Here is a 26101-nt window from a genome sequence, read left to right as displayed (position 1 = left end):
TGTATGTGTGTGTTTGTGTGTGTATGTGTGTGTGTTTGTGTGTGTGTCTGTGTGTGTGTTTGTGTGTGTGTGTGTTTGGGTGTGTGTGTATGTGTGTGTGTGTTTGGATGTTTGGGTGTGTGTGTGTCTGGGTATGTGTGTGTGTGTGTGTTTGTGCGTATGTGTGTTTGTGTGTGTATGTGTGTGTGTGTTTGTGTGTGTGTATGTGTGTGTGTCTGTGTGTGTGTTTGGGTGTGTGTGTCTGTATGTGTGTGTGTGTGTGTGTGTGTGTCTGTATGTGTGTGTGTGTGTTTGGGTGTGTGTGTCTGTGTGTGTGTTTGGGTGTGTGTGTCTGTGTGTGTGTGTGTGTCTGTATGTGTGTGTTTGTGTGTGTGTGTGTGTGTGTTTGTGTGTGTGTGGCAGGGGATGGGGGTCGGGTGGGGAGGAGCTGAGGGGTGGGCTGTTGTGCGCTGCAGAATGAGAAATTGTCCCAGGCAAACAGTAGGAGAGGAGCAGGTTGACTCTCAAGGCAACTGCCAGGGATGAGGAGCACGAATGAAAAAGAAAGCCCTCAAAGGACGGCTGGAGGCATGCCAGAGACTGATCTGGGATAAGATTTGCCTGTTTTTCATAGCTGTACACTGCCAGGAGTAATAACAATATCCATCTTTTCACAACTTCAAATAGACCAGTGTTGTTCTTCACTGAACGTTATAGAAAATAAAAAAGGGCCCAGGACACAAAACAGAAGGAGACTTTTCACTTGGTGATCTTACAGGACTTACTAAATAACCAATATGGCTCTCGACACCAATGAATTAAAATGGGCAACACTGATGTCCCACTGGTCTGTTCTGACTGATAAACAGAAGCCTTGGCACCCATAGAATGCTGAATGGCACAAATGCACTACCTACTCAGTCAAATCAATAGTTAAGTACAAGAGAAGCTAAACACACATGCGCACACACACACGCGTGCACACACACACAGTGAAGAGTAGCTGTCACATCATCGACCATCCTCATCTTCTCCCAGAACCACTTCTTACTTCTTTTGCTTGAGACAAATGCATAGCAAATTCCAAGCCATCTATCAACTAGATATATTACAGGAACAATTTCTTCTAACAGGAGAGGAAACTACCTCTTCAAAGGATAAAGAATTGGCCTTATAAGAACTATTCTGCCAAGACACTTGAAATATGTTGACAAGGTCATTTCTTTGCAGTGTCCATATTTCCATAAATTTCCTATTGTGAACTTCCATAATTAGAAAGAGTGCTTCACTCAGGGAAACGCAACTGGTGACATACAATAAAAATTCAGTATATTTGCTTAAAAAAAAAAAAAGGCTTCCTTCTTGTGACATGTCAGTGATTAAAGGCATATCAGATCAACTTCAAAATTTGATTTGCTGATTTTTTTTAATGTTTAAATTTTTACATATAGTAGACTATCATTCTGTGATTCTTAACACATGCATAAATTCTTGTGATAATCCCAGCAAATGCAATAAAGAACAATTCCAGCACCTCCAAGGAATTCCCCTGCACTGCCCTCTCGCAGATGGACTCGACCTGACACCTATCCCCTGGTAACCCCTGATCTAGTCTCTGTCCCTATAGTTTTGCCATGTCCGGGATGTCATATGAGTGGAATCACACAGTTTACGACCTTCTGAGACTCTTCTTTAGTTAGTTATTTTTGGCCGTGCTGGGTCTTTGTTGCTGAGTGGGCTTTTCTCCAGTTGTGGCAATCGGGAGCTACTCTCTAGTTGCAGCGTGTGGGCTTCTCAATGCAGTGGCTTCTCTGGTTGCGGAACACAGGCTTTAGGGTACAAGGGCTCAGTAGTTGCCACTCTCAGGCTCTAGAACACAGGTTCAGTAGTTGTGGTGTACTGGCTTATTTGCTTCTCGGCATGTGAAATCTTCCTGGACCAGGGATCAAACCTGTGTCCCCTGCGTTGACAGATGGATTCCCGTGAACTGTACCACCAGGGAAGTCTCTGAAACTCTTCTTTTGCTTAGCAAGAGACATTTGGGATTCATACTTGCTGTTTTATATATTCATAATTTGTTCCTTTTAATTTTTTTGGCCACGCGCTGTGGCATGAGGGATCTTAGTTCCCTGATCAAGGATTGAACTCACACCTTCTGAATTGGAAGTACAGGGTCCTAACCACGGGACCAGCAAGAAAGTCCCTTTCTTATTTTTGAGTTTTGAGAGTTCTTTACATATTCTGGATACAAGTCTTTTCTTAGATATGTGATTTGCAAATACTTTCCTCCAGCAGATGGCTCTTCTTTTCATTCTTCTAATAACAAATTTTGCAAAGCAAAAGTTTTTAATATTGATGATGTCCATTTCATCAATTTTTTTTTCTGTTTTATATCATGCTTTCAATGTCATATCTGAGAACTTTTAGTCTAACTCAAGGTCATGATGAGTTTCCCCTGCATTTCCTTCTAAGAGTTTTGTAGTTTTATATTTCCATTTTGAGTCATTTTTTTATACGGCATGAGGTATAAGTTCATTTTTAATCATATAAATGTCCAGTTGCTCTGGGACCATTTGCTAAGACTATCCTTTCCCTTGAATTAATTTTTTTCTTTAATGTTTAATTTGTCAAGGAGTTTGAATCTAAAGGATGACATGTGTTCTAAAGATTTCTTATTCTCTCCTATGCATTTTACAAGAATTATAGATCTGGATAACAATCAGTGGCTAAAAAGTAACTTATATAATCAAATAAAGATTCAACAACATTTTCCAAGTAGCACCAAGCTTAAGGAGACAGGAAAAAGGCTGATACATTGTTAAAAAGTTTCAACCAAACATTTGGCAAAATCCATTCTATCTTTGCACAATATTCTAGAGTATTTTATCTGTGCTCTGAAAATTCAAGAGAGCTAACAAACTGTGCTCTCAAAATATACCTCTTATAACTCTGCTTCCCAGTTATCCCAGTTCACCATTGATCTATATGCTTATCATAATATCTTATATGTTCATTAGAAGAAGCAGTGGGCATTAAGAGAAGCAGAAGATAGCAGGGTAAGTTTAATGTAAAAGCATGAAGTATAGTCATTAGAATTTTAGATTTTAAAATTCATTTTAGCTTGGAAACCTAAAATTAAATTTTGTCACATATTCAATCATTTCTTTGTGGCATTTTCCAGAAGCTGAAAACTGATTTCCTTTATCTTAAAAAAAAAAAAAGAAGAGAAAGAAAAATAGCTAATTTGCCATAAATAACAATTTGTCTTGAAAACTCAAAGTTTATTTTAAAATTAAATTGATGCTTCTTAATTCTTTTCCTTCTCAGGAACTTCTGAACTTGACATTTGACCAGAGGTAACAGTCGGCAAACAAAGATTACTAACCTTTAGGAATTAGCAACAGGACAGAGACACCCCGAGGGATGAAATCAGGAAAGGCAAGGCATCATAGTACTCCAGGGATTCCTTATGAACCAAAGTGTTGTGAGAACCTGTTGGCAGTGATCTGGGGAAACTCTTCAACAGGGATTTGATTCAAGCCTTTAATTCACTGTAAACAACTGGCTACAATGCCTCTTTCATTTTACCGGGGTTTAGACTGTACACCCAGGAGCTCTGAGTGCATTGGCAATGGCCCTTTTCCTTTTCTCCTCATGAACTTGGGGAAGAATTGAGTCAAAAAGCACATTATTTATTATTCTTCTGTGACTGGTTTCAGGTACTTTTTATCCACCTACTATTCTAGATGATATGTGTTAAGCTAACTTTTTGAGGTGAGTTAAGCTAACTTTTTGAGGAGATGTCAACCTAACATGGTCTTTGACCTCATGTCTGTTCCATTCCAAAGACCATCTAGTACCATGGGGGAGAATGAGAGGGAGGCCAGAAGGCTCTGGGCTCTGAATTCCTGAGGCCAGCTCCTCCCTGGATATCCCAGTAAGCCAACCCAATAAATTCCCGTCTTTTCCTTAAACAGCTTTGAAATGATGTTCCATTTCTTGCAAACAAGGATCCTTAAACAAACGCATTCCTTGTAACCAAAACAGTGTGCACATATAGAGAGAAGCTTGCAGGGGCCAGATGATAATAATAGCTACCATTTACAGAGCTTAATTTGCACCCAGCTCTATGTTGACCATTTAGGTACATTATTATTTCCTTTAATTCTTATGAACAAACTCAGATGGATATATTACTAATTCCATTTTTCAAATGAGGAAATTGTGACTCAGAGAGAATAACTTGCTCAAAATCACACAGCTAGTATTTAAATGGTGGGACAGGGATTTGACATTAGGGCTTTCTGATTTCAAAGCTGATATTCGTTAACCACAGGACTCTTGAAGAGCTATTTTGGCTACCCCAGAGGCAGGGGAGGTGGGCTCCAGGTAACAGATGCCACTGCGTGTTGATGAAATTCACAGCTCCCAGGGAAGTTGGTCTACTTTCCCCTGAGTGCTCGGTTACTCTAACTACTAAGGTCATGCCAAAGAGTAAGTGTCGATGCATCTGAAAAGGGTGCTATCTTTTCCTGTCCATCATGTTGTCAACTCTAAACTCTGTTTAAGATAAAATAAGAGGCTTCAGAAACTGGATACGGCACATCTAACTGCAAGGCACAGCGGTGGTGAGCCAAGGAAGGGAATTCCTGAAACAAATTCTTCTAGGAAAACTTCTAGGGTGATTTTGAAATGCAAGGCTGAGAGGAGTTCTTGAGAAGGTTTCCAAGATAAAACTGTTTTGTTTACTTTTTAAAAAGAATATGAGATTGTTACAGAGATTCAGTATGCCTGACTGGCATCTTTCTCCCTCTCTTTACAATTTCATCTCATCTCTGATGGTGGCACATTCCATTTAAGCTGCTTAAAGTGGTGTCTCCAATACTTGCAGGCAAAAGCGTCCTAATTAAGTAGGTGCCCAAGAGATGTTTGCATCTTCTAGAGAGGAGCTGATGGTGTGGATTTGGCAGAGGGAGCAGAGGTGTAAAGGGGTGGAACGATGGGAGAGGTCAGGGACGGGAGCTTGAGGGAACGGCTGCAGGATACCTTAAGAAGACACAGAGTAAGAAGCAGAGATCTGGGGCCAAGAGAAACTGGGGCAGAGGCTGAGAGAGCTCTTCTGAGCTATCATGGCTCCTGCCTGAGGAAATGCATCACAAGACTCACTCCTACACGGACGAGGACCCAGTGCACGGCCGTGCAGACCGCCTGCCAGCTCTCTCCTGCTCTACACACATCCTGTGTGTAGCCTATGGGACCCCACACTTGCCTGCTTTCCCACCCACTGTGTGATCACGCATTCTCAGATTCTTCGGCTATTCCCTCATCTCCAGAACTTCTAAATGGTGGAACAACTCAGGACTCAATTTTTTATTTCTTCTCTCTCTAAATTCTTGCCTTAGGCAGTCTCACCCTGTTTCCTGGATTGAATGCATGTGTGCTCAGTAGCTCAGTTATGTCCAAGTCTTTGCAACCCCGTGGACTATAAGCTTACCAGGTTCCTCTGTCCAAGGGATTCCCCAGGCAAGAATACTGGAGTGGGTTGCCATGTCCTTCTCCAGAGGATCTTCCCAACCCAGGAATTGAAACTGCGTCTCCCACGTCTCCTACGTGGGCAGGTGGATTCTTTACCACCTCACACCTGGGAAGCCCCTCCTGGCTTGAGACACCATTTACATGCTGATTACTCCCAAATTACTGTCTGCAGTCCATTTCTCTCATGTGGACTCCAGACTCCTAAAGCCAAGTGTCTGTGGGCATCTCCACTTGGAGGCATCCTCACGTCCAAATCTTAGCTCCTGATGTTTCCCCACCATCATCTTCCCCAACTCCATTCTCACAATTGCTCCATGAAAACAAGCTTGGTTTTGTCCTTGACTCCTCTCTGTTTCTCCTTCCCTACAGATGGACTGACAACAAAGCCTGTCAGTTCCACCTTCAAAACACATCTAGAATCTTTACCGCCTGTACTGCCTTTGCCCTGGCCTGATCAGCATCATCCTCTGTCCCCCTTTAGTTGATTGTTTTTTATATTATATTTCTGTTCAGAATTCTCCAAGGCCCCTCTATTTCTCTTAGAGTGGAAGCTGAAGTCCATACAGTGTTCTATAAGATCTCACCCAATCACACTGCCCTCCTTGCCAGACACTCTTCTGCCTCAGAGCCCTTTACACTCCTGGCACCTGGGATGGTGTTGCCTTCACCTGGAATACTCCTCCCGGATACCCACAGGGCTCACTTCTTCACTTTGCTCAGACTCAGGCAAAACCCCCTAACCCCAGCAACACACATATTACTTCTTAGTTCCCCAATCAGGGACTGAATGCCCCCTGCGTTGGGAGCACAGAGTTTTAACCACTGGACTGCCAGGGAAGTCTATATTCTTCTCAGCAATGACCACCATCCAACACACCGCCCATTTTTCACTGGTTTATTGTCTGCCCGCCCCCCGCCCCCGCCAGCAGTAGGGGATTCCCTCATAGCTCAGTTGGTAAAGAATCTGCCTGCAATGCAGGAGATCTGAGTTTGATTCCAGGGTCAGAAAGATCCCCTGGAGAAGGAAATGGCAACCCACTCCACTATTCTTGCCTGTAGAATCCCATGGACAGAGGAGCCTGGCAGGCTACAGTCCATGGGGTCGCAAAAGTCGGACACCGACTTAGTGACTAAACCACCAACATCCAATGATAGGCTACAAGTTCCGTAGATGTAGGGTATTTTGTCTGTTTTTGTTCATCACCATATGCCCAGCACAAGTGCCCGGAGATAGAAACTCTCAAAAATATTTACAGACTGGAGGGATGAGCAAGGGGCCCTCTCCTCCAGGAAGCTGCACAAGAACATCAAACATCACCTGTTCTCACCTGAAATCAACACCTGCCCCACAGAAGCTCCTTCAGCGTTTTCTGAGCATCCTCCTCTGCTTCCTCCCAATCCCGCATTCAACCAACCTCTGATTCTGACAGTTACACCTCCTGTTTCTTAATCCCTCTTCTTTCTATCCCGCCTCATTTCACTCACTGACGCTGCAGGAACTCCCCACCTGGACTTTCTACCTCTGGAATCTCTGCTCCCTCCCCTTCCCCAATCCATCCCTGGTACAGCTGTCACAGGGACTATTTTTATTGTTTAATAATTATATCAAATTAGTTGGAAGCATACACTCAGCTTTAGTATCCTTATTTTTAGTTTGGTTTTACTTTTCTTTATCACTTGAAACATTTCAAGTCTACAAAAAGCTGAAAGAATGAATTTTCAAATACCCTACACCAGATTTACCAATTGGTAACATGTTACCATATTTCCTTTCTCTCTTTCTCCCCATTTCCTGCCTCCCTCCTTATATACACACACACACACACACACACACACACACACACACACACACACACACACACGCACACACACATGGCTCTCCAGCCCTAAATACTTCATCATGCATCTCTTAAGGACAAGGACATCCTCCTGTATAATCACAATGCCATTATCACACCTAAGAAAAATAAGAGAAAGGCCAAGAAGAAGACCCAAGCCCTCTGCTTTTAGCCTCGGCCTTTCTCTTACCTTCACAACAAGGACGCCCAGAACTGTATCCTCTGCACTTCTGTAAGCTTTCCTAGGCTGAGTGACTTCTGTGTTGTGGTTTCCCTATAGTACTAGTCAAGCCTTGAGCATTCAGAGCCCATAGGCCTGACTATAGGACGGCAAGAAAGAGGCAGCTGGGGTGTCACCTCACTGCCAGTGTTGGAAGGAGGGAATCCCTAGAAAAGGTCCCGAATGGTGGCAAGGAGGATCTTGCATGGGGAGTTGTTTACCAGATGCCAGAGTTTGGGGCTGCGGCCAAATCTGGAAAGAATGTTTTGAGACCTGGCAGTTGCTGAGGGGATTAGCTCTGCCTTGGAAGAAAAGGCAAAACTGGGAAGGACTCCAGAAAAGTATTCCAAAAATCAGAGCCCATAAGTTTTATTTTACATGCCAACTCTAATCAGTTGGTAGGAGCTTTCAGAATTGATAAATGGAGATGGCGTCTAAAGCCATCACCAGACTCAGAAAAAGAAAGAAAGAGAGAGAGAGGAAAGAAGGAAGAAAGAAAGAAAGGAAGAAAGAAAAAAGAGAGCACTGTGATTGATTAATCATGTCTGCCATGGGTTCAGGTAAAGAGCAATGGGAAAAGACCTGGGAATCAAAAGGAAGATAAAAGTGAGGGCTCCTAAAATGTACTTTTGAATGACTTAAATCCAGCAGAGCATATACCTGAGTGGAAACAACACAGGCTTTGTGACTTTGAATCCTGGTTCTGCCTCATTTCTTACTGTGTTTACAAAACCCAATCTGTGAAATGGGACTGTTTTGCAGATTAGATGAAATAATGCATTACAAAGATAATAGGAAACACTTACGTAGTAATTTCCATGAGCCAGACATTGTTCTAAGACCTTTGCATGTAAATAAATTAATTTGATTCCGACAACAACCCTATAAGTTTATTCTTCCCAGTTTATCCCAGAAAACTGAATCTCAGAGAGGTTAAGAGACCTGCCAAGAAGATCTGTGATTTCACGGAATTCTGTAAGACTCGACTCTGAAGTTCACAGGTGCATAAAACACAGTCAGTAGGGCACTTCAGCTTAAACCAGGCAGGCTACAGAGTCATCAACAGGACAGGAGCATGGGTTCACTTGAAGAGAAGAAAAAGGACAAAACCAGGACTCAGGAATTTGACCTTCAACAAGACACCTCTGGCCTTTTTACATTTTGCCGGAGCATGAAGGCCTTACTCCAGATCCACCAAAATACACTGGATAGGGAAGTCTTCATTTTGCAGAGGACCCATCCTGCTTTATCCTGCGTTGGATTCAAGCATTCTTTACAACATGGCCTTAGTTCAGGTGTCGACAAACTACAGCCAGATCCTGCCCATCACTGTTTTTTTTTTGTTTTTTTTTAAATAACGTTTTGTGGGAACATAGCCAGGCTCATTCTTTGATGTTGATGTTTGATGTTTTTTCCATGGCCGATTCCACACTACTTCCGCAGAACAGAGCCATCGTGATGGAGACCACCTGGCCTGCAAAGCCCCTTATATGGCCCTTTGCAATGAACATTTGCTGATTCCTGCTACCCACCTTAGGCCAGACTTTGTACATATCCATATGTCAGGTATGACCAATTATCCTGGGTGCTCACGGGGGGAGGTAGGATGTAGGACATCCATAAGAGGAACCAAGATAAAAACAGGTGTGGGCAGAAGAGGATATTGCAAGGCTTCCCTGGAAGTCCAGGGGTTAACGCTCCATGTGTCCATTGCAGGGGGCACAGGTTCAATACCTGGTTGAGGAACTAAGATCCCACATGCCATGTAGCATGGCCCCAAAATAAAAATTAAATTAAAAAATAGTATATTGCAGAGAAATAACACGTTAAGCTATGTGATGTGATAAAATGGCTCAGAATCAACTGGGAACTGCAGTGTTAAACAAACAAGCAGATTTCTGCGGAACTTCTCAGGACTTTGAAAATGCCATCATGACTTGAGTGTGCTGAAAGACGGATATGGCTCACAGAACATATTTTCCTCATGGGACTATCTTCTTTGGAACATTCTTTGGCAGATGCTGAAATAAAAGACGTCTTTAGAATCAAGCTCCCTGGGAACTAGGAATGAAACGGTGAGGGCTGTGGCTTGGTGAGCATGTCTTTCTCTCAGCGAGGGAAGAGGCAGGAGAACTAAAGAGAGGCAGAGTGGAAGAAAGAAGGAGAGGTGTTCGAGGAGAAGGAAGAATGCTGGGCCCTGGAGAGACAACTTGGGTGGATGTGAGGAACAGCTGGTGGACTACTGGGGGGGACCGTGTATCCAAAGCGGGGCTATGGCCCAGTGCAGGATGTACGGTCACTTTCTCCACCCCCAGCATCATCCTCAGCACCACTAGAGAAGCTTCCCTCCCTCCCCGAGGGCTCACTACCCTGCGGATCCTGCATTATGTCCTTCCAGACACACGAAAGTAAAAGTGTTAGTCACTTGTCACTCGACAAAGCTTTGGTGCTTCCCTGGTGGCTCAGCTGGTAAAGAATCTGCCTGCAATGCAGGAGACCTGGGTTTGATGCCTGGGTTGGGAAGATCCCCTGGAGAAGCGAATGACTACCAAATGCAGTATTCTTGCCTGGAGAATCCCATGGACAGAGTAGCCTGGCGGGCTACAGTCCACGAAGTTGCAAAGAGTCAGACATGACTGAGTCAATGCAGGAGACTCTGGAGACATGGGTTCAGTCCCCGGGTCAGGAAGATGCCCTGGAATATATTCTTGCCTGGAAAAGTCTACACACAGAGGAACATGGACAGCGCGTGGGGCCACAAAGAATTGGACGCAGCTGAGAGACGGAGCACACAACACCTTCACACACACGATGTCGCTTAATTCCTCTTTTACAAATAGGAAGAGCTGCCCAGAGTCAAAGCTTGTAAGCGGCAGTGCAAAGACTCGTCTCTGTGAGTCAGACCCCAGAGCCATGTTCTCACCACTGCCCTGCACAGCTCTGAGTGAGATGGAGACCCAGAATTCCATCATGCGGCATGCAAAAGCATTCCGTGTATGGATGCAACACCAAAACATTCGGAGGAAAAGAGAAACAAACCAGTGTCGCTTGGGATATTTGGCTGCACGGGGCCAGACAGCTAGGGACTGCCTCTTTCCACAGCACATGCAGATGTTTGGATATCATATTTTCATCTTCTCTTTTTCCTCTTATATTAAGTATCCCTTCTTAACTTATGTCATAAGTTACATATCAGTCTTTATCAGGCTTAGCCAATGTATTATTCTTGCTCATAAAGTGAACATAAGATGACATTTTTTGAACATTAAAAAGCATTTTTCAGCCTGAACACTATGACTACTGTATTTACAACAAGACTTATTTAGATTTCATATGATTGCTAGTACTTTGCGGGGGAAGGGGGGGGCGTGGGGCCCTCAGAACAGCTTCCTAGGATGGATTCCGAAAACATGATTCATAACTCAATTAAATCTTTTGTGGCTCAAAAACATACCTGCCTTAAATGCTAGCATTTATCAAGTCCTAGCTAACCGATGATTAGCTAGCTGATTTCCACACTGAAAATATGAGGAAAACAGTAAATCGACACTCTTTGGCGGATAGGGAGATGGAGATAAATCCAGGTCTGGAAAAGCAATGCAGGATGTGAAAAACTTGCACACTATTTTGGATTTGCGGCGACGGCAAAAAAATGAAGAAGATTCCGCCGGCATGCTACAAACATCAGCTGGGGGCGCCTGAAGGCGGTTTGCCTGGGACAGTCCACCTCAGATCTACTTTCTCGCATCTACAGCAAAATAAAGGACAGCTGCCAGCAGGCCAGAGTGAAATAGACGGGCTGTCACCCTGTTGTAAATTTCTGTTTACCTGGTGAGCAGTGAGAGCAGGGTTCTGGGTTCCTCCGTCCAAAGAGCTGCAGGGCAGGGCGTTCAAATCGTGGCTGGCCCCAGGGTACTGCCCTTCATCGAGCTTCAGCTGCTTCTAAGATCCCATTGGAAATCTCAAAGGGCTGGAGAGCCTCGAGGCCAATATTCCGTTTCCAAGAGAGTCCTGCTCCCCCACTGCACCTCCCTTGCTTGCGTCGACTTTGGAGCGGGTCGGGTTTCTTCCACCCCTGCTCCAGGCAGCTGGGAATCCAGGCGCTGTGCTGCCGAGTGAGGAGGCCCCTGAAACCACTTCCACATGTGCTTGGCTGGCTGGCTCCGATGGGCCAGACTTCCTTTTGCAGCCTCCTCCGGCAGCCCGCAAATCATTTTGAAAACAAGGCTGCTATGGAGGTAAAGATGCAAAACCGGAGAAAGGCAGAAGCTTGGAGGGTGAATTTCCACCATACACTGGGTCTCAGGTAAATGTTGAGAGAGCAGAAGTGAAGAAGTTAAGTGCATACCAACTTTAAGACTGTCTTCATGGCCACTAGCTTTGCCTGAAATGCCCTCGTCATTAGAATGCTTTTGTCTCCAAGTCAAAACCCAGATAACAACTGTGGTCTCCTCTGCCAAGACAACGATGGTGACAGAAAGTTTCTAGATGGTGTGTTTTGCGCCTGAACATGGACAGGAATCAGGCAGTGCGTCAACCCCACCCAGTTCTGTGCTGTTCTGCGTTCCTGCCATTTATTCTCAGAAACCCAGGAAACCGTGCCAGCGCTTTGCCTGGGATCATGGAATGTATTCGGCAGTGGCTTCTCTCCCTAGTTCCTACAAGGAAATGAGTCTGTCTCTGCTCACTGCCTCTGTCTAAAATGATATTGCCCAACAGAAATATAATGCAAGCCACATTGCCATTTAAAATTTTCCAGTAGTCGCTTTAAGAAAAATATTGTGTCCACAAGTCTGTTCTGTTCTTTATGTCGGCGTCTCCACTGCTGTCCTGCAAAAAGTTTCATCAGTACCATCTTTCTAGATTCCATATATGTGCACTAATACAGTGGGGGAAGGTGGAGGAGGGACAAATGGAAAGAGTAAGAACGAAAAATATACATTACCACATGTAAAATAGATAGCCAAGGGGAATTCGCTGTATTAAACCTGGTACTCTGTGACAGCCTAGAGGGGTGGAGTAGGATGGGAGGTGGGAAGGATGTTCAAGAGGGAGGGGACATATGTATACCGATGGCTGATTCATGTTGATGCAAAGCAGAAACTAACACAATATTGTAAAGCCATGATCTTCCAATTAAAAATAAATTAAAAAATAAAAGCTTTTAGTTTAAAAAAAGTATAGTGAAGTAAGGCAGAGAAAAACAAATATTGTATAACAACACATTTATGTGGAATCTAGAAAAATGGTACTGATGGACCTATTTGCAGCACAGGAATAGAGATGCCAACGTAGAGAACGGACTTGTGGACACAGCGGGGGAAGGAAAGGGTGGGACGAGCTGAGAGAACAGCACTAACACATATGCATCACCATGGGTGAAACAGACAGCTGGTGGGAAGCTGCCACGTCGCATAGGGAGTTCAGCCTGCTGCTCTATGATGACCTAGAGCGGTGGCATGAGATGGGGGAGTGGGAGGGAGGTCTGAGAGGGAGGGGATCTGTGTGTACGTATAGCTGATTCACACTGTTGCAAAGCAAAAACGAACATAACACTGTAATGCAGTTATCCTCCCATTTAAAAATAAAGCGTTTAAAAAAATCCTTCACAGAAAAGAAAAACACAAAGAGGTCAAATTAATTCTAACGATAAACTTTATTTAACTCAATAAATTAAAAATATTATTTCAACATTTAGTTGACATAAAACTTCATAACAAGACATTTTACACTTTTTGTTTTGTGTGAAGCCTTGAAAATCTGGTGTGTCTTTGACATTTGCAACACGTTTCAATTCCAACACTAAGTTTCATCAGAAACAACTGACATGGATTTAGATTTTATAAAATTTACGATTTAAAAAACAGATTCGCATGCTCAGGTTGCTCCAAACACACTTCAAACTTTTCCAGTAACTGGATCATGAATCAGTTTTTCAACTGAAATTGATTAAGACTAGGTACGATTTAAAATCCAGTTCCTCAGTGGCACTAGTCACATTTTAAGTTCACTAGCCAGTGCTGCTAGTGGCTAGTGTAATGAACACTGTGGCTCTGAAGGGTTTAGTGGGGGCTGGTTTCAGACTTGAACTTGCAGTCAGAGTATCTAGACCAGCTTCCATTTGCATAGAACTTCGAACACTAACAAAACATTTTTGTATCTTCTATTTTGTTTTATCTGCATAAGGCTCTTGTTAGGTAAGTTGAACAGATGTTTTTTGCCCCAGTCTGCAGATGAGCAAGCTGAGCCTTTGAGCTAGTTAAAGTCCAAGTTCCCACAGCAATATAGTAATGAAGCAGGGACTGGAATTTCTGTTCAGCGCTTTGCAACTGTTTCTTACTTGAGGAGTGTTTCAAATACTAGGCTTTGGGGCAGCAGTGCAGTTCAGTTCAGTTCAGTTGCTCAGTCGTGTCTGACTCTTTGTGACCCCATGAACCACAGCACGCCAGGCCTCCCTGTCCATCATCAACTGCCAGAGTCACCCAAACCCATGTCCATCGAGCCGGTGATATCATCCAATCATCTCATTCTCTGTCATCCCCTTCTCCTCCTGCCCTCAATCTTTCCCAGCATCAGGGTCTTTTCAAATGAGTCAGCTCTTCGCATCAGGTGGCCAAAGTACTGGAGTTTCAGCTTCAACATCAGTCCTTCCAATGAACATTCAGGACTTTTGCCCTTTCCTCCTGTCTGAGATCTCCTTTAGGATGGACTGGTTGGATCTCCTTGGAGTCCAAGGGACTCTCAAGAGTCTTCTCCAACACCACAGTTCAAAAGCATCAATTCTTTGGCACTCAGCTTTCTTTACAACTCCGGGGTTAAACTGTATCCATAATTATTTCTTCACTTGGTCATCCTTCAAGTGAATTTACCGGGCAGTCCAGTGGTTGAGACTCAGCATTTTCACTGCCGAAGGCCCGGGGAACTAAGATCCTGCAGGCAGCATGTTGTGGCCAAAAATTAAAAAAAAAAAAAAAAAAAAAAACAGCCAATAAGATCACCCTTCAGAAGCACTGCAGAGAATGATGGCAGCCCTGTGTCATTCTCTTGTATTCCCTATCCTAGGGCCTCCCTGGCAGCTCAGCGGCAAAGAATCTGCCTGCCAATGCAGGAAACACAGGACTCGGGTTCAATCCCTGGGTTGGGAAGATCCCCTGGAGTAGAAAATGGCAATCTGCTCTAGTATTCTTGCCTGGAAAATTCCATGGACTGAGGAGCCTGGTGGGCTACAGTCCATGAGGTTGCAAAGGAGCCAGACAGGAGTTAGTCAGTAAACAACAACAGAGAGCCTTTACACCACCCACAAGTGCATCAGCTTTCTTTGGAGGAGACTCGACTTTACGCTATTCCTCTTCTCTCTTTACTTCCAGGAACCTGTTTTAAACCACAACTCTCCTCAGTGTTTCAGCTAACAGGTATGGTTGTAAGGTATTTATCTTTGGTTGCAGTAAAGATACATTTTATATATTGATCACCTGCCGGAAGTCAGAAGGTTCCGGGTGATAACTTGGGGTGCTGTGGGCTAAGTACTCTTGCTCCAACCCTCACTGCAACTACCTGAACAAAACACCAACATTTCTGGGCTCAGGGCTGGCCACTGCCATTTCAGAAGCTCCAAGCTCCATACCTGCCCAGTCCAGTTTTCTCCAAAGGCTGGGTTTTTCTCTCCTTCCCATCTCTCATCCACTTAGCAAAATGCCTGACCCAGTGGAAGAGGTGGTGAATAAGGAGGTTCAGAGAGTATGAGAACAAAGCTCCCAAGAAGGGGACTCAGAAACAAAATAATGATTATGTTGTTTCATAGACCCTGCTTGCTGATCATACTAACTTCCATATGGACCCAAATCTCTCTGTCATTGGTCCTGGTATACTTTCTCCCTGATCCCTTACTGCCTTCAACTGCAGAGTCTCCTTTATTTCTGCTGGGCCATGTTCTGAGGATGCAAGAGGCTTATTATCTATGACCTGGATTTCCACACTGGATGCATAGATTCTCCCCTGTGAGAGAAATGAGAATAGAAAGAGATGCAGGATATAGGAGCACCCTGAGAAGTGCAGTGGTTACCAGCCTGGGCTCTGGAGACTGACAGAGATCTGGGTGTCAGCTCAGGCGTTACACTTACACATTCCTGAAAAGCCCACTTTCAGTTTCCTCATCTATAAAGTGAAGAAGCTTCTTGTGAGGGTTAAAAAACATCACTAAGGGCAAGGGTTAGGATCTAAGCTATTATTAGTGTTGTTGCAGGAAGACACCTCAAAGTATGAACAAAAGAAAGACATTGTAACAGTGAGTGATTGGTGACTTTTTGTTTTAAAGTCCACTTGAGTTATATGCTATCGCCAATACTGGTAGCCTGGTACTACTTACTAACCTCTGCTTCTTCCCTTCAAATATAAAAAGCTTTGGGAAGATAGAATTATGAACTTGCCTGAAAAATGGCAGAAGGGAGTGGAACAAACCTACATGGAATATGTTGTTCAATAAAGTTCTTGGGGAAAATGAAAAATGTGTCTTTTATTTTTACTGAAAAACTGAAGGAACTTCTGGGCCAGCTAATAGAAACACTCACTTGAAGTGGCGATTGTCCAGTGAGAAGTACTCACACCTCCTCCAAGGTCCTGCAGCCAGAGCAGCATGTGAGCTGAAGTTGGCTGTCTGGGACTTCCTGGAAAGCTACTGTTTTCCTGGCAAAGAGCTGTTTGGTGCCTTTTGCCCTTTCCTCCTGTCTGAGATCCAACCTTGGAGCCTGGAGGTGGAGTAGCCATCTCAACACCCTGTGGCTGAAAGGACCACCCCGTGCTGCTGCCTATGGGCCTGCTGGCTTGCGCAGAGACCACCAGGTTGAATCAGTCAGGGTCCCAACAGGTCACACACGGCTCACTCCAATGGGCTGCTGGTGGAGACTTGGAAAACAGGCATTGTTTGAAAAGGTGTAGTCGGTGTTAGGAAACATAGTTAAGAGTCAAGGCTGTAGCCTGGGGTTAGCGATGCAGGGAGCATTTCCAGTCCTGTGGGCAGGAGAAGGGAGTGGTTACCAGGACCAAGAGAAAACAGCTGCGGGGAAGGGCTGCCTGAGAGGAGCAGCCTCTGTTCACCCCAAGAAAGGGATGAGGAGGTTCATTACCCCAAGCTTACAATTTTCTGTGGGTAGTGCCTTCCACTGGCCAAACCCAACTGGAAGCCAGAGACCTGGAGAGCTGAGGTGATGCAATACATTTAGGACAATCTCAGGGCACTGACCAAATTAAAGAGGAGTATAGATCCAAATGAGCAAATGGAAAATATCTGTGACCTGGCGTTGCATGATTCAGTGGTCCTGAACATGATAATTAAGAAGGACAGAGCAAGAGTGCATGAATGTGAGAGCTGGACCATAAAGAAGGCTAAGCACTGAAGAATTGATGCTTTTGAACCTTGGTGCTGGAGAAGGCTCTTGAGAGTCCCTTGGACTGAAAGTAGATCCAACTAGTCCATCCTAAAGGAGATCAGTCCTAAATACTGATGTTGAAGTTGAAGCTCAGATACTTTGGCCACCTGATGCAAAGAACTGACTCACTGGGAAGACCCTGATGCTGGGAAAGATTGAAGGCAGGAGGAGAAGGGGTCGACAGAGGATGAGATGGTTGGATGGCATCGCTGACTCAGTGGACATGAGCTTGAGCAAGCTCTGAGAGTTCATGATGGACAGGGAAGCCTGGCGTGCTGCAGTCCATGGGGTCACAAAGAATCAGACAGGACTGAGGAACTGAACTGAACTGAACTGAACTGAGCAAGAATGGGCCTTCCCTGGTGGCTCAGCAGTAAAGAATACACCTGCCAATGCAGGAGACTTGGGAGACATGGGATCAATTCCTGGGTTGGAAAGATCCCTGGAGAAGGAAGGGGCTACCCACTCCAGTATTCTTCCATGGGAAACCCCATGGACCGAGAAGCCAGGCAGGCTACAGTCTACAGGTTCTGCAAAGGGTTGGACATGACTTAGTGACTAAAGAAGAATAAGAGAACAAGAAAGAACACAGGAGGAGCCTCAGTCCTGGTGGCTCTGGGAGTCACCACAGCAGCCTGAGCTGACTATTTACGGAGCATGTAACCATGTGAGGAAGATAAACCTGGATCCAGCTAACCAGAGTTAAGCTCTGGTCAGGTTTCAGTTACTTGCTTGAACGCAGCCCTATGCGATCTATATGCATTCTGATTTGTGCCGTCATTAGTCAACACAACTCCAATTATCTGAGCTATTATTATTCCATGTTTATTTCTTATTGGTTGAAAGCCAAATGTTTATCATTTTTTACCCAATGGGCCTGCCTTGGCTGAATGTTTTACTTTGTATATAAGTAGGTAAGATAAAGTCTATAAAAGCTGATAAACATGGCTGGAAGGAAAGGGAGCGGCATTGGGCAGTAGCAGTGACTTACTGCCCTGGGACAGGCTCACGAGCTCTATTTATTGCCTCGGTCTCCCGGGGCTGGGCTCCAAGATCAACTGCATGGGGGCAGGAATACAACTTTGAGGGCTTCAATTCCGTCTCCCTGGCTGATGGGGGCTCAGGGATGGGTCATCTCCTCGTCTGGAGCTCAGACGCTCTGTCTCTTCTCTGCCACTCCTTTAGCTGCAGCAATCACGCCCATGCTTGACTCAGCACACTGGGGTCCCCTTCTCCCCCATGAGATGACTGCTTTTCCTCCTGGGCTTCTGTGCCAGATTCTCGCTCTGGTCATTGGTGTAGGCTCTCCCTAGCCTGGAGTCCTGTGTTGATCCTGCCAGTGCCCTCCCTCTCCACGTCTTGGCTGCTGCTCTAGCCATGGCTGGAGCCCTGTGATCTGGAAGCAGACCTCTCAAACACCATCCGCCTCCTTCATGGTGGGAACAGCGCCTGCCCACACTCTCTGCTGTTGAGCTCTGCCCACCTGCTGGCGCTCCTCAAAACCCTGCTCAGACTGCTGCCAATAAGCCCTTGGCCTGAGTCCTCGACTGAGATTGAGGTGTCCCTTGGACACGGCAATTTTACACTCTTAACTGAAAATACTGCACTGTCTGCCACCTCTCAGCATCAGCACCTCCCTCTTGGGCTGTCTCTGCAGTGGCCTATTGCTCAGGCCGAGTAGAAACAGTAGTAATGTAATGAAAATGATAGAAACGAAACAATCTATTATGTACTACGTGCTAACCACATGCCAGGCACTGCTTACACACAGCACTTTCCTTGTGCACGGTGTTGCCCACATTTCAGGCACCATATACAAAAACTACACATTTCAGTGTCGTTTAATAACATCAGTCCCCCTACAACACAGTTCAAAACTGTTACCACAGTATACCAACTGTGAGTAACTGGATAAGTATAAACTTTGCCGCTAGCTTTTCAGTCCACAAAATTATTATGCTGATAACAGCATGATCAGTGATCAATCATGTCACTTTTCTTACAGTCTGTAAGTGATTGATCACTGGACTGTGGTTATTCAGTTTATGTACAGATAGTAAAGCATGTAGTTGTATTGCTTCCCTAATTCCCAGTATTAAACTCATGTGACATCTACAAAAACAGATAACAGAATTGGCCAACAAAAAAGCTAGCAAAAGAGACAAAAATGGGGACTTCCAGGGGTTAAGAATTCACCTGCCAATGCAAGGGACATAGGTTCGATCCCTCGTCCGGGAACTAATATTCTGCATGCTTCGGGGTAACCAGGCCCCTGTGCCACACTGTGCAAGACAACTACTGAACCAGCACTCCAGAGCCTGCAAGCCGCCCACCTACAGCCTGTGCTCCGCAACGAGAAGCCCACACACCCCAACTGGAGAGTAGCCCCAACTCATCACAACTATTTGCTACTCATGGACTGTAGCCCGCCAGGTTCCTCTGTCTATGGAATTCTACAGGCAAGAATACTGGAGTGGGTAGCCCTTCCCTTCTCCAGAGGATCTTCCTGACCCACAGATCCAACCTGGGTCTCCTGGTTGGACGCTGGCCTCCTGGTTGCAGGCAGATTCTTTACTGTCTGAGTCACCACGGAGGCCTAAGATCTCTTTGCAGGGTTTCAACTTCCGTGGCCATTTTCACAGAACTACACTCTCCTACAAAGCAAGAACAGCCTGGACTTTCACATGTATTATCTCATTTGATCTTCAAAATAACCTTAAGAAATAGATGCTATCATCATCCCCATTTTATAGACAAAGAATCTGAAGCTTAAAGAAAATAATTTGACTGAGACCACATAGCTATTATTATTATTCTTTGACTCTTAAAGTCTTTTTAGAATTCCAAGTTTATAGACTTATTTCTTTTTGCACTTTGAAGATGTTATGCTGGGTCTTCATCGCTGCACTCGGGCCTTCTCTAGGTATGGTGATCAGGGGCTATTCTTCATTGTGGAGCTTGGGCTTCTCTTACTGTAGAACACAGACTCTATTGCAGCACTAGGGATCAGTAGTTGTGGTGTACCAGCATAGTTGTGGCATGTGGAATCTTCCCAGACCAGGACTGAACCTGTGTCCCCTGCTCTGGCAGGCAGATTCTTAACCACTGGATCACAAGGGAAGTCCCCAGCTAATGCAATGTTAATATACCAAATGCCCCAGTTCTGGCCAATGAAACCTAAGGGCAGGTGTGCTGGGTGGTTTCTGAGTAAGATGCTTTTCCTCCTTGTCAAATGAGAGTTCTAGTTCCTTGTCCTGGATGTTGTCCTATTTCATGCCTTTGGGCATTGGTTGTGTGGGGATACAATGTCCAAAGCTACAACAACCTTCTTTTAACCACAAAGGAAAGGTTGAGAGAAACTCAGAGATGCTACCTGAAACTGTAACACTGTGGAACTGCTAAACTAACCTTAGACTTACCTACCCCAGATTTCTTGTGCAAGATAATTGTCATATCATTTAGCCACACTGTGTTGGATATTATGCTATTTGTAAAAGAGAGCATTTCCAAATGACATACTCTTTTGCTATGATTTAAACACTTGTGTTTAAAAGGCTCCAAATTCACTGCAGATGGTGACTGCAGCCATGATACTAAAAGACACTTGCTTCTTGGAAGAAAAGCTATTACAAACCTAGACGGCATATTACAAAGCAGAGACATTAATTTGCCAACAAAGGTCCATGTAGTTGAAGCTATCATTTTTCTAGGGAACATTTCATGCAAAGATGGGCTCAATAAAGGACAGAAATGGTATGGACCTAAGAGAAGCAGAAGATATTAAGAAGAGGTGGCAAGAATATACAGAAGAACTATACAAAAGAGATCTTCATGACCCAGATAATCACGATGGTATGATCACTCACCCAGAGCCAAACATCCTGGAATGCGAAGTCAAGTGGGCCTTAGGAAGCATTACTACAAACAAAGCTAATGGAGGTGATGGAATTCCAGCTGAGCTATTTCAAATCCTAAAAGATGATGCTGTGAAAGTGCTGCACTCAATATGTCAGCAAATTTGGAAAACTCAGCAGTGGCCACAGGACTGAAAAAGATCTGTTTTCATTCCAATCCCAAAGAAAGGCAATGCCAAAGAATGTTCAAACTACTGCACAATTGCACTCATCTCACATGCTAGTAAAGTAGTGCTCAAAATTCTCCAAGCCAGGCTTCAACACTACATGAACCATGAACTTCCAGATGTTCAAGCTGGTTTTAGAAAAGGCAGAGGAACCAGAGATTAAATTGCCAACATCTGTTGGATTATCAAAAAAGCAAGAGAATTCCAGAAAAACATCTATTTCTGCTTTATTGACTATGCCAAAGCCTTTGACTATAGTGGATCATAATAAGCTGTGGAAAATTCTTCAAGAGATGGGACTACCAGACCACCTGACCTGCCTCTTGAGAAATCCGTACAGAGGTCAGGAAGAAAAGTTAGAACGGGACAGGGAACAACAGACTGGTTCAAAATAAGGAAAGGAGAACGTCAAGGCTATAATGCTGGGCTGGATGAAGCACAAGCTGGAATCAAGATTGCTGGGAGAAATATCAATAACCTCAGATATGCAGATGACACCACCCTTATGGCAGAAAGTGAAGAACTAAAGAGCCTCTTGATAAAAGTGAAAAAGGAGAGTGAAAAAGTTGGCTTAAAGCTCAACATTCAGAAAACTAAGATCATGGCGTCTGGTCCCATCACTTCATGGCAAATAGATGAAACAGTGACAGACTATTTTTTTGGACTCCAAAATCACTGCAGATGGTGACTGCAGCCATGAAATTAAAAGACGCTTACTCCTTGGAAGAAAAGTTATGACCAATCTAGACAGCATATTGAAAAGCAGAGACATTACTTTGCCAACGTCCATCTAGTCAAGGCTATGGTTTTTCCAGTAGTCATGTATGGATATGAGAGTTGGACTATAAAGAAAGTTGAGCACCAAAGAATTGATGCTTTTGAACTGTGGTGTTGGAGAAGACTCTTGAGAGTCCCTTGGACTGCAAGGAGATCCAACCAATCCATCCTAAAGGAGATCAGTCCTGGGTGTTCATTAGAAGGACTGATGTTGAAGCTGAAACTCCAATACTTTGGCCATCTGATGTGAAGAAATGACTCATCTGAAAAGACTTTGACGCTGGGAAAGATTGAAGGCGGGAGGAGAACGGGAAAACAGAGGATGAGATGGTTGGATGGCATCACTGACTCAATGGACATGGGTTTGAGTAACTCTGGGAGTTGGTGATGGACAGGGAGGCCTGGCGTGCTGTAGTCCATGGGGTCACAAAGAGTTGGACACGACTGAGCTACTGAACTGAACTGACTGATACTTGAGTAATCTGAAGTACAGACAGATTAAGTTTCCTTGGCCCTGAACAGACAGTACAAGTATCCAAGCTGAGACCTAAATTCAGGTAATCTGGTTACAAAGTCCACCTTCTATCCATAATGCCATCCAAAGTACAACCACTGAACACAGAAGCTAAATATACACCTGAGTACGAATCAAGCACTATCAAAAATGTGTAAGAACAATGAGTTATGTGTGTCAAATCTATTGATGGAGGACAGATAAGTTTGACATCACTCTGCCTTCCCCTTATGTAATATCTACTCTGTGCATGACGTAAGGAATGCAAAGAAGCAGAAGAGGGAGTACGACAAGAAAATGCATGATATTTGTTGGTGATGGACAGGGAGGCCTGGCGTACTGCAGTCCATGGGGTTGCACAGAGTCAGACACAACTGAGCAACTGAACTGAACTGAACTGATGTATGGATGTGAGAGTTGAGCCATTAAGAAAGCTGAGCATCAAAGAATTGATGCTTTTGAACTGTGGTGGTGGAGAAGGCTCTTGAGAGTCCCTCAGACAGAAAGGAGATCAAACCAGTCAATCCTAAAGGAGATCAGTCCTAAATATTCATTGGAAGGATGGGTGCTGAAGCTGAAGCTCCAATACTTTGGCCACCTTATGCAAAGAACTGACTCACTGGAAAAGACCCTGATGCTGGGAAAGACCCTGATGCTGGGAAAGACTGAAGGCAGGAGGAGAAGGGGGAAATAAAGGATGAGATGGTTGGATGACATCATCAACTCGATGGACATGAGTTTGAGCAAGCTCTGGGAGTTGGTGATGGACAGGGAAGCCTGGCATGCTGCAGTCCATGGAGTTGCAGAGTCGGATACAACTGAGGGACTGAACTGAACTGAAATGTTTGTATCCCTGTCCAAATTCAAATGTTGAAATCCTCACACCCCAAAGTGATGGTGTTAGGATGTAGAACCTCTGTTCTTGATCTAAGGTCATGAAAGTGGGGCCCTCATGAATGGAATTAATGCCCTTATAAGAGATCCCAGAGAGGTCCCTCATGCCTTTCACCAGATAGGAAAGAGTGAGAGGTCAGCAGTGTGAAACTTGCAAGTGAGTCTTCATCAGAATGTGACCATGCTGGCACCCAGATCTTCCAGCCTCAAGAACTGTGAGAAATAAATGTGGGTTGTTTAGAAACCATCCAGCCTGTAGCATAGTGCTATAGTAGCCTAAACTGACTAAGACATCTCTAACCTTTCCATCTGGATTCTTCCTCAGGACCACAGTCATGTTCAAGTTTCATCCCTGGAAAAGAATAAGCACAGCTTGTTCTGTACCCAGCCATTTTTCCCCTCCAGCCATTGTTTTTTCTTTCCTTTCAGGGGCAAGTCTGTGTAAGAAGTAAACTATACACGTTATCTGTGCAGCCTCACTTGTTATTCATTCTTCGATCTTCTGTGGCTTCCCTCCTCCCACTCCACTGAGTATTTTAATCTAGGCCATTAATAACCTCTTAGTCTGCAAATTCAGCAGATGCTGCTTCTTGGTCTTTTTCTTATCTGACCTCTCTATGGCTCTTGGCTTTGATAACCACTTCCGCTCTGTGAAAGCCCCTTTGCCTGCGGCTTCCTTGACATCGCCCTCACCCAGTTGCCTTTTGACTTCTCTGGCTATTTGTTCCCCATTTCGTTCATGAGAGCCTCCTTCTGTCTTTACCATTTAGAAGTTGGTTTCTTTAGGGTGCTATTCTGCCTCACTCTTCTCTTCCCTTTCTACACTCTTCTACTAGATGGCAACTTGCATTCTTAAAGTTTCGAAGATTGAAGGTAGCTTTCTTGAGAAATGGGGACCTATTCTAGACTTCTCACTTAAGCAGAGCTGAGTCATAGGTACTCTGTTAAAATATCTTTCATAGTGGATTAAGCATCTTGTCATGTACTGAACTGTGTCCCCCAACAAGGTATGCTGAAGTTCTAATGCCCAATAGCTATGATTGTGACATTATTTGAACACAAGGTCTTTGCAGCTGTAAACAGGTTAAGATGAGGTCAGCAGGAGGGCCCTAATGTGATATGACTAATGAACTTCTAAGAAAAGGAAAAGAGACACAGACACAGGGAGGACACAATATGAGGATGGAGGCAGAAGTTTCAGTGATGCAGCTAAAACCAAGGAAGGTCTGTGATTGACAGTCACCACCAGAAGTTAGAAAGAGGCAAGGAAGCATCCTTCCCTACAGGTTTCAGAGGGATCATGTCCCTGCTGACACCTTGATTTTAGATTTCTAGACCTTAGAACTGTGAGACAGGACCTTTCTGTGGTTTTAATCCCCATGGTTTGTGGTACTTCATTACAGCAGTCTTAGGAAACTAATACAGACCTGCCCCACCATCCTGAAGCTCCTTACCTAAGCAAGCAGTTATCACTTGTAATCTCTTTTGTCTTAACATTTTGCCTTCATCTTTCCCTTAATTCAGAGATTTTCAGACTTTCAAATATCATACACCAGTTTGGATTTTTTAAAATCTGAGTATCAACACTGGGTTTGCAACTTTTAATTTTACCCTTAGTCTTTTGCTATAAGGACATTAAAACAAAACAAAAACAAACTACCATTCACTTACAAGCATCATTTATAAAAGCTAGGACATTTTAACACTAAACTCTCAGAATAAAGTATAGTTCTTTAAATGAAATATTTAATGTTTTATGAAAAACTCATTGCTCTATCCCAACTTTTCCAGTATTGTTTCAGATAAAAAATATATAACCAAAACAGTTAAAAGCCCATGGTATGAATGTAACCAAAAAAAAAAAATCAGTACATAAACATTCATAGGTTTCTTTCTTTGTTTCCAGCCATCTTCCTATTCCAAGATCTCTTTGACCATATTATGAAGTTCAGGCATTAATCAGCGAGAGTAAAAACTTGAGAAGCAGGAGCTGTAAAGAATAGTAAGAATTCCTTCTTAAAAGGAAGAGAATGACCTCTCAAAAGGAAGTTTAGATGAATGAGAAGGTGGGAGAGGCATGCTAGATTTGAGAGAGCTGGGACAGGAGATGAGCTAGGCACGAAAGAAATTGAAAACAATAAGATGAGGAGAATGAAATTTTAGGAAATTTGGTCTACACTATGTGTATTCCCTCTGATACCTTAAGAGTGTGAGGTAGGGATTTAAATTGCTTTAGTCCCCCCACAAACTTCCCCAAACTACCCCCCCCCCCAAGACTTTGAGTGTGATTCTTTGTAGGACCAGATCACAAGGCAGCCCAGACTTAAAAGGGTTACTTATGACTGCATTCAGAGGAAGTATGTTATAGTGGTTAGGGGTTGGGGCTCTGGAATCAGAAGTTGTGCCTTTGAATCCTGGCCCTAATTCTTCTCTGCTGTGGGCCCACGAGAAAATTACTTTTCTGTGCCTCATTTCTCCATTCACTAAAGGGAGAAAACAGTACCCACTTCACTGGATTGTTGGGAGAATCACGAGTTAACACATACAAGGCAAGGAGGACAGTGCTTGTCAATGAAACACCCTCAAACGTCAGACAACAATAAAACAGAAATCTATACATAACCTCCCACCTGTTTAAACAAAACAACTTTAGCGGCTCACCGTTCCTAAACTTCTTGTCATGGCACCCTCCAAACCTGATCTGCCCGATTTGTCTTGGCAAGCTTAGCTCCCGTCTTCCCTCCAGAGTTAGCTGCAGCGGGCACGCGGCGCTCGCAGACGCTCGGTCCTGGTCCAGATTCCCTCCCGGCCGCAGACCGGCTCCTCCCACCCCCCACG

At 44.2% G+C, this 26101-nt stretch overlaps 1 protein-coding gene across 3 annotated transcripts in view; it reads right to left on the bottom strand.

The window, feature by feature from the left end:
* The window catches only part of GLT8D2 (glycosyltransferase 8 domain containing 2), a 50262-nt gene extending 24197 nt beyond the window's left edge, over window positions 1–26065 (bottom strand). Inside the window, exons 1-2 of one of the 3 annotated variants that reach the window (XM_043881607.1) lie at window positions 25925–26054; window positions 23565–23615 (exon numbers count right to left, since the gene is read on the bottom strand). The gene's annotated coding sequence lies outside the window, so the exon portion shown is untranslated. Of the gene's footprint in view, window positions 1–11400; window positions 11755–23564; window positions 23616–25924 lie in introns of those variants that run through there. The other 2 variants (XM_043881606.1, XM_043881605.1) reach the window with 2 other exon arrangements.
* Between the last annotated feature and the right edge of the window lie 36 nt (window positions 26066–26101).

The sequence above is a fragment of the Cervus elaphus genome, chromosome 22 (genome assembly GCF_910594005.1).
Source record: "Cervus elaphus chromosome 22, mCerEla1.1, whole genome shotgun sequence".
NCBI classification, from domain to species: Eukaryota; Metazoa; Chordata; class Mammalia; order Artiodactyla; family Cervidae; genus Cervus; species Cervus elaphus.
Note: the sequence above shows the minus strand (reverse complement) of the source record. Positions and strands in the feature narration are given on the sequence as shown.